General features: G+C 32.2%; 1 non-coding gene across 1 annotated transcript; it reads left to right on the top strand.

The window, feature by feature from the left end:
* Window positions 1-5,923: 5,923 nt before the first annotated feature.
* Window positions 5,924-5,996, top strand: TRNAK-UUU (transfer RNA lysine (anticodon UUU)). The gene has a single exon. It is a non-coding gene; the product is annotated as a tRNA-Lys (tRNA).
* Window positions 5,997-9,027: the final 3,031 nt, after the last annotated feature.

Genomic DNA, 9,027 nt, shown 5'->3' with positions numbered 1-9,027 from the left:
TCCAGCTGTTTTTAAAGGAATCCTGTTCATTATGTGACATGCGGATAATAATGCTTCACCCCACAAATTAAATGACAATTCTGAATGCATTAACATAGCATTAATCATTTCTTGATCTATTTTTTCTTTAGGCCATGCCATTTTGTTGTGGTGTGCGAGGCGTAGAACATTCGTGTATTATGCCATATTCTTCATAATATGCATCAAATTCAGCTGAAAAGTATTCTCCGCCTCTATCACTTCTAAGTACTTTTATGGTAGTACTTAATTGATTTTCCACTTTTGCTTTATATGTTTTAAAGGCATTAAAAGAATCATTTTATGCCTTAAGAGGTATACATGTGTGAACCTAGAACAATCATCGATAAACGTTATAAAATAACAGTTTCCCCTCCGGGTTAACACTCCATTGAATTCACACAAGTCAGAGTGCACAAGGTCAAGAACATTTGTTTTTCTTTCAGCACTTTTGAAAGGTTTCTTTACCATTTTTTATTTAACACATATTTCGCATTTTCCGAAATCATGAATGTTACATGATATCAATCCAGATTTAATTAGTCTATTCATAGTACTAATACCAATATGTGATAATCTAGAGTGCCATAATGAAATAGATTCAAGCATATAAGCGGAATTAGAAATTTCATTAATAATATTGTCGGTAGTACAAAGTTTGATCATTCCTTCAGCGGAATATCCCTTTTCTACAAATATACCATTACGGGTCAATATTAATTTGCTTGATTCATATACGGATTTAATACCCGGTTTTCCCAACAAGTCCCCACTAACAAGGTTTCTATTCATGTCAATAACATGAAGGACATTGACAAGATTGACTTTCTTTCCAGAGGTGAAGTTAAGTTCGACGGATCCTGTTCCAACGACTCTTGATCGCACTTCATTGCCCATTTGCACTTCATGTCCATCATTGACTTCGGTATAGGTTTTGAATGCTGCTTTATCATAAGATACATGTACAGTTGCACATGTGTCACACCGCCATCCTTGGACCTTTCCTTTGATGGCCATAATTTCTCTTACAGTAGCGATTATGTTGTCATTAACATGAACAACATTAACCTCAATTTTAGACTTGTTGTGCCTGCAATCTCGAGCATAATTTTTGGGTTTGCCACATGCGTAGCATCCATTTTTAGTGCCCTTTTGTCCGCCAGAGTTTTTGAACCTGTTATATTCTTTCTTTGGACCAAGATGTTTTTTTATGCCATCATATTTATTCTTTACTTTTGCAGCAACAACATTTTCCTTAACAAATCCAACGGACTCGATTTTCTCACGATCCTTCGTCTCCTCCTCGATTCGAAGGTGTTTCTGAAGTTTCTCCAACGAGAAATCCTTAGAACTATGCAGCAATTTCTTTTTGTATCCTTTCCATGAAGGTGGAAATTTTGCTATGATTGCACCGACTTGGAAAGCTTCAGGGACATCAATCTTCACGACTTTTATTTTATTCACGAGGACCTGTAACTCGTGTACTTGTGCAAGAATAGGCTTGAAATCCAACATTATAAAATCAAAGTATTTAGATATTAAGAACTTTTTCATACCTTCTTCTTCGGTTTTGAATTTGAATTCAAGTGCTTTCCATATTTCCTTTGCAGAGGCAATATTAGTGTAGAGATCATAGAGACGATCAGATAATGTGTTAATATGTCCACAACATAGCAATTCATCTTCCTTACGTTTCTTTCTCTCCTTTTTAATTTCATTGGTGTCATCCGCTGTTGGTTATGGAATTTCCTCCCAATCAGGATCTAAGACATATTGAATTTTCAGTGTAGTCAGGAGAAATGTCATTTTGTCTTGCCAACGAGTATAGTTTGTTCCATCACAACGATCTAGTTTCACAAGGTCCTGATTCATCAATTTGATGCTTGAAACAGAAGCGTCAGTGGCCATGATTTGAGATACTATAAGATTGTAAGAAAACACTTCAAAGTTAAACGGATCCAGGCTTGAATCGTGAACAAATCACTTTCCTTATATTATTTCAAGCACTCTCGAATGTCTTAGAGTTTTGATGCAGGAATACCCAGGATAATTCAGCCTTATCGAGTTTGCGCAAGACCGGCGAGAACTCGAATGCAACGAAGAGTGCTCTGGAATTATTAAGAGGAATTTCAGTTTTGTGGTGAGTATTCTGAATCCGGAATCATCCTTTTATAGGCCATGTTAATATTGTTTCAAAGGTAGCCACCCTTGATGAAACAATATATTTTTCAAAAGTTATGACTGTTGGCACACATACTGGTTCATGCAATAATTGTATGGTTTTACTCTGCACCATTTTGTGAACAGTTTCCACTTTCCGAATTCAAAATTCAAATCACGGACACTAAGCAAAATGTAACAACCGGAGCCTCCTCATTAACGTCGTGATTGCTCCGATGCGACGTGCTCAAGTTTCCTCTACAAGCCGCCACTAAGCCCACGCTCCCGGAGCCGGAGCCGGTGGCGACACTGGCGAGTGGTTGTATGATTGAGACAAGTGGCATAATGCTTGGGACCACCACATTTATCAATGTGACACTTTATCCTCTTTTGTCCTTTTGTTGAGTTAATAGCATTAGATGAGTAAATCTTCAAATGTGGGACTTTAATTCATGCATTTATTAGCTTTTACTCGCTTTCACCATTTTGTCATTTTAGAACACAACTTGTAATTGAATTACAACACTGAGCAGTCTTGCCCGATGCAGTTTCTTTGCCTTCCTTTTTTTTAATGAAAATTCCTAACTTTTGCATAGACAACTGTTTCGAGTTTTTATTCTACTGAAACATTCTTTTTTGTCGGAGTCGCTCTTTCGAACTTTTGAATTTAACGATTTATTATTTTTGTATCACTAATTTTTTTCTGGACCACTCTTTCGAATTTTCAACTCATCAGAATACTTTTCTTTTTCTTTTTTTAAGTCACCCTTTCGGATGTTTGACTTAACAATTTTTTTTAAAAAAATATGATGACAACAAAAAGATTAATTCAAAATATGAAGAAATCAATTCTAAACCAATGCAAAATATGATGAAATATTCTAAATGGGCACAAAATACAAATATGGCTAATGATCAGATGAAATTGGAACACTTGAACAAAATTAGAGTATGACCCTTGGCTAAACAATGCAAGAGATAAAACCATGATTACGACATGATCAACAAAGGAATTTAATCATTTTTACTTTAAGAATTATCCAAAAAAATGTTTAATTTACATAGTTTGAGAAATTCACATGTACCTACATCATAGAATGTCAAAATTAATCATATGAATATACAAAATTTATTGAAAAAAATAAATCATACAGAAAAAATACAATAATAACACAAGAGATCAACGTGAAAACTCTAAAATCAGAGAAAAAATTACAACCATTATCAAATGACAACCAGAGAATAACATTATGTGAAAATTATTATTTAACTATCCCTCGCAACACTTTAAAACAAGAATATAAAAGTAAAAATAAAAATTCAAATTTAAAGTGTTTTTACTCGTACATCTTGTAACAAAAAAACTTGAATGAATATATATATATATATATATATATATATATATATATATATATATATATATATATATATATATATATATATATATATATATATATATATATATATATATATATATATATATATATAGCCTTGGACATCATTTTCTTTTACAAAACCAAGCAATGCGAAATTTCGAAGAACTTAAATTCTATATATAGCTTTAGACACCCTCTTCCTTCACAAAACTAATAGATGTGAGACTTATTCAACATGTATATTTTGAACCAACCCCAAAAATATCCACCTCGATTAAAAGTAATACATTAACTTTTATTATTTTCAACGACAATCATACTCCCCCATAAAGAGTATAGTAACTTGAAACTACACCACTGCAAGAATTTTCACATTGTCTTCATTGACATTACAATTTTAAAAACCTATCATACTCCACCTAAAAAATAGTATAATTCAATTGAAGCTAAACCAGTTTAAAAAAATTTACATGTTGAAAACCAGTTAAAATTTTATGGTGCATCTTCCATATTGGTAGGAAGCTATTCAACCATCGACATAATCTCACAACATACTTTGTATCAATGCAATGTGTTAATCCGCTAGCAATGACTCGTTGTTTTCTATGAAAGCAGAAATGTCATGAAGACGCACATCTCAATTTCCAGAGAATATCATCACCTCCCATAGCGAGGGAGACATATTGTTAGCATTTGACTCAATGCCTTTCTCTGATACAGCCCCATCAGGACACTTATACTTTATATGTCCAATCGTTCCACATTTTCAACATCTCACACACATTTCACTATTTTTTCTTCACATATGACTTTCCTCTAGCAACCAACGCCGAATTTGATGAAGTATTATCCTCACCCATCAATCTTCTTTCTTCTGAAATAATCTTACTAGCAACTTATTCAAAGCACAAAGTTTATTTCTCATACATCAAAACAAGTTTAATATACTCATAGGGAGATTGAACAGACCATATGAGTCTCAAAGCTTTATCTACATCATCAATATTGATTTTAATATTTTATAATTTCGAAACAATACCATTTAAAACACTTAGATGATCAGATACTTTTGTATGTTCATCCACACACAAGCTATGAAAGTGCCCCTTCAACAATAAACCATTTGATATACCATTTTCTTGATATAGCCCTTCAAGTTTCTTCTAAAACTCTTTGACTAACTATGAACCAAGAACATTCGCAAGAATATTCTTAGCCAAATACATGTGGGTTGTACTCGAAGCTTTCAAATCTAGTTCCTCCCACTTTTGTGGTCCATGTTAGAAATGTTTTCGTGTCTTGTATAATCCTATTTAAATAAAACATCTTTTACTTGAATTTTTCACAAGTTAAAATTGATTCTTCAATCAAATTCCTCTAAGAATCAATTAGATGAATCATTTGATTGTTGAAGAATCAATTGAGAAAAAAAATTAAATTTAGGGCAGGTAAATTTATTTATTTTGGTTTAGAGAAGAGAAATGACTTAATAATCGTAAATTTAGGATTTCAACTTTGTTCAAAATAGAATAAAATTAAAATAAAGCAAACTCAAATGTCAATTAAGCATAATTTAAACTTTTTTTAAATAATATTTAATATAACTATATTAAGTTGCTTAAACAATATTTTTTTAGGACCTAAAAGTAATATTTATCGGTTAAAAGATAAATATAAAATTATAAATTAAATCAAGTGATCAAAAAACTAAGACAAGATATATTAACTTATCTATTAAGCTATGGCATCAAATATTCAATTAAGACAAAGATATATGATAAATTACACTATTTTATTTTTTATTATGAATCTCAAATGGATTCTGTAAAATATTCTCAATTATAAATTTATTTTAATATCAAATATATTTGGATGTGAAATTTTCAGCAATTTATATTATAACTTACTTTATGATGTTTTATTATGTTTGTTTTTGAAATATTTATTTAATTTGGTGAGATTTGATTTAATATATCTGAAAAAAAGTTTTCTTTAAATTAAATTCATATGATGAAGACGAAAAATCTTAACATTTCATCATTTTAGAGTGTGTTATTTGTAAAAACATGCTGGAAGAAACAAAATATATATTTTTTTAGTTAACACTTTATGAAAAATAATTTAAAAATCAAATGTCTTTAGTTTTAAATTTAAAATCTATACACTTTTGACTTGTTAATTTTCTTTGTGTTGTAAGTAAAAAAAGCGTTTATGCTATGTGGTTTTCCATGTTCTTTATAACAGTAAATAACAAACATACACTTAGGCAAATTGATGGTAACATCATATGTAACACTTTCATATGCTTCATTATTTTTTTAATTAAATTTAGGTGATAATATGTAATGTACATCGATCTCTACCAACTGGCCGTCTTAGCTCAGCTGGTAGAGCGCGTGGCTTTTAACCACGTGGTCGTGGGTTCGATTCCCACAGACGGCGAATTTTGAATTTTTTTAGTTTTTCTTCTTTTTCTTTGTTTCCAACAGTTATCCTTTAATGTAATGAAACCTATTTAAATATATTCGTACGGACGACCGAAATACTCATGCAATACTACAAAAAACTAATCCGTATCTATTATCTTAGAAAAAATAATTAACTTAATGAAATAATGGAGGAAAATCGTTTTCAAAAGATATACGATAAATCAAATAAGCATGCAATTGAAAATTATGGCTCGAGCAAGGTGTGTAGAGGCGTATAAGAACAATCCACGCGAGCATGCATTTAATTATTTAGGTGACTTTGTGTGACCGGCCAAATAAAAGTATATCTAATATGGTTGCTACACTACATAATTTATTTCTTTATTTTTTTTATAGTAAAAACTAAAAAGTAAATTAGTAACATATTGTTGTGTTAACGCATCAATTTTGTTTTAATTAGATGAGTAAATTTTAGCTTCAGCCTATTTGTGGTATGATTTCTGTTATTTGTCTAATTTGTGAAGGTTTATGTTTCAAGTTTCATGTATAGTTTCTAGACATAGACATCTAGTACTAGTAGCTATTATTATCAACCCTGTTTTTACACAATTTCAACTTTTACACCCATTCTCTAGATATATTTATTTTCTTATAATATTTTTAGTTCCATCTCTTTTCTCTTCTAGGGTTGTATGCACACTCCTCATCATTTTCATACATAAATATGCTTTGTCTTTTATTCTACTTAATAAATATAACTAAATTGTTGATAATGTATATTTTATTAATCTGGTGTGGAATAAAAGATCGTTAATATGCATACGTAGAGTTTTATAGGTGACGTATAGACGTGGAGTTCTTCTAGTAAGGTGGTTTAGGTCTCTTATATGATGGAGTGGAGGTGTGCTTGTTCTATTTGTTGGAACAATTAAGATTTTTAAGAAATATAGATATCTCTTATATCCAGTTAACCTTGTCGACTCGGTTCTTGCTCTAATTTATTTTCTAACATTCGACTCATGTGATTCTTCATTTCGATTGGTTGTGACTTCAGTTTGTTGGTCTTTTTCAAACACAATTGTGACTGTACCTAACTCCTATCGAACTGATCCATGACTCCAATTCCACTCTTTGATCTCGTCCACTAGAACATCTCTACTGATCACTAGCTTATCATTATTTGGAGAATACAACTTGTATGCACCATTCAAATGATAACCTATCAGCCTAGTGATCTGACTTCCATCATATTGCTTCTTACTCAATTGTTTAGGAACATGCCTGAAACACATTAATCCAAAGACTCTAAGGTGATAGCCATTTGTCTTATGTCATGTCAAGCCTCATAAGATGTCTTCTCGACTATCTTCTTAGTTAGACATATGTTAAGTATATTGTACACTGTTATCGAAACCGCTTCTCCATAAAATTTCTTTAGTATTTCTTTAGCTTTCAACATACTTCTGTCCATGTTCAGTATACTTTAATTCTTCCTCTCAGCTATACCATTATGTTGAGGAGTATAGGGTGAAATGACCACATGCTCTATACCTTCCTCATTGCAGAACTTAGCAAATTCTCTAGAGGTGTATTCACCACCACCATCAGTTCTCAGCTTCTTTAACTTGCATCCACTTTGCTTTTCGATATGCAATTCAAACTTCTTGAACTGTGTGAATACCTTACTCTTCCTTTCAATAAGGTAAATCCATATATATATCTGGTGAATTCAATAAGATTAGGAGATAGCCGTTACCTCTATTCGACCTTACTTCAAAAGGTCCACACACATCAGAGTGAACTAAATCAAAGTTTTCTTTCGACCTCATGGTCAAGTCATGTTTGAATGCCCTAATAGCATGCTTTGCTTTGCAACATTCCTCACACATCTGACTTGATTCCTTCACCTGAGACAAGCCACACACCATCTTCTTTTGGTTAGCATACCTAAACTTCTAAAGTTTAGATGTCCATACATGTGAAGCCATAGCTAATTTTTGTCTTCTTATATAATCAAAGCAATACACTTGTGATCAATCATGTTGGTCTCTACTTTGAAGGTCATGTTATCTACCAATGGTGCTTTGAGAATCAACCTTCCCTCACCATCATGCACTTTTATCTGATAGTTTTCCAACTTCATGTTGTATCCTTTTGCAAGTAATTGACATATGCTTATCAAATTACTTGTCATCAACGAAACATATAATACATCAATGATGCTGGCTTTTCTACCATCCTTTCTAACCACAAATATGTCTCCTTTTCCACCTAATGTGACGTGTCTGCCATCTGCAAACTTTATCAATTTCTCAACTGATTCATCTAACTTCATGAACCAGGTTTTATTTCAAGTCATGCAGTTTTTGCATATTGAATCTAGGTACCACATGCTCTTGCTTCTTTCTTTCTTCGACAGTCTCGAGCATAATGACCAAATCCTTGACAATTATAAACTGCACCTCCTTCATGTCAAGTTTTCCCATAATACTTGTGATCTATGTCTTTCTTGGTTGAATCAACGTGATTCTTTGAATTCTTTCTCGATTTCTCATCACTTGTAAGATTTTTTCTCTATTTCACTTTCTCTTTTCCAGATTTCTTGATGAATCTTGCTTGCAATTCCTGTTTAGCCACCTTCTCCCTTTCTGAGTTCCTTTGCTTCAGCCTTAATTCATGAGCCTATAATGAAGCTTGAAGTTCTTCTAACTTTATCTCAGATAGATTCTTGGACTCTTCAATTGACACTACAATATGATCAAAATTTGCAGTCATAGGTCTCAAAGCTTTCTCAATCTTTAACAAATCGTGGATTGATTGGCCACACGCCTTCATCTGGTTTGTTAACAGTACGACACATGAAAAGACTTTTGAGACTAATTTATCTTTATTCATCTGAGTCATCTCGAATTACTTTCTCAACATTTGTAACTTCACCCTTTTTTAGTTTTTCATCTCCGCCGTATAAGTTCTTTAACTTGCCCCAGACTTCTTTGGCCATTTCCTCTTCAATGATCTTCTTGTACACGTTAGGATCCACACAC

The sequence above is a fragment of the Vicia villosa genome, linkage group LG2, assembly GCF_029867415.1.
Source record: "Vicia villosa cultivar HV-30 ecotype Madison, WI linkage group LG2, Vvil1.0, whole genome shotgun sequence".
Lineage (NCBI taxonomy): Eukaryota > Viridiplantae > Streptophyta > Magnoliopsida > Fabales > Fabaceae > Vicia > Vicia villosa.
The sequence above is the reverse complement of the archived record's forward strand: the minus strand, read 5'-3'. Positions and strand labels throughout refer to the sequence as shown.